Raw genomic sequence first — 220 nt, forward strand, 5'->3', positions numbered from 1 at the left:
CTCCCTCCTACATGCTCTGCCACTACCCATCTTCAGTTTTTTTCATATCTCTCTCTGCTTCTGTTCTCTTCTCTTCATCACCTCCCGTCTCCTCCTCCTCTAACACCTCTTGTCATTATGGCTAACTCCTGCTATGACAAGCCACGGCTTGATCTATTTCTATCTCCTCTCAGACAAGTGTTACATATACACCAACTGTTTTTGAGTGTGTGTGTGTGTG

This window comes from Morone saxatilis, unplaced genomic scaffold, assembly GCF_004916995.1.
Source record: "Morone saxatilis isolate NCDOM2014 unplaced genomic scaffold, NCSU_SB_2.0 Contig17, whole genome shotgun sequence".
NCBI classification, from domain to species: domain Eukaryota; kingdom Metazoa; phylum Chordata; class Actinopteri; family Moronidae; genus Morone; species Morone saxatilis.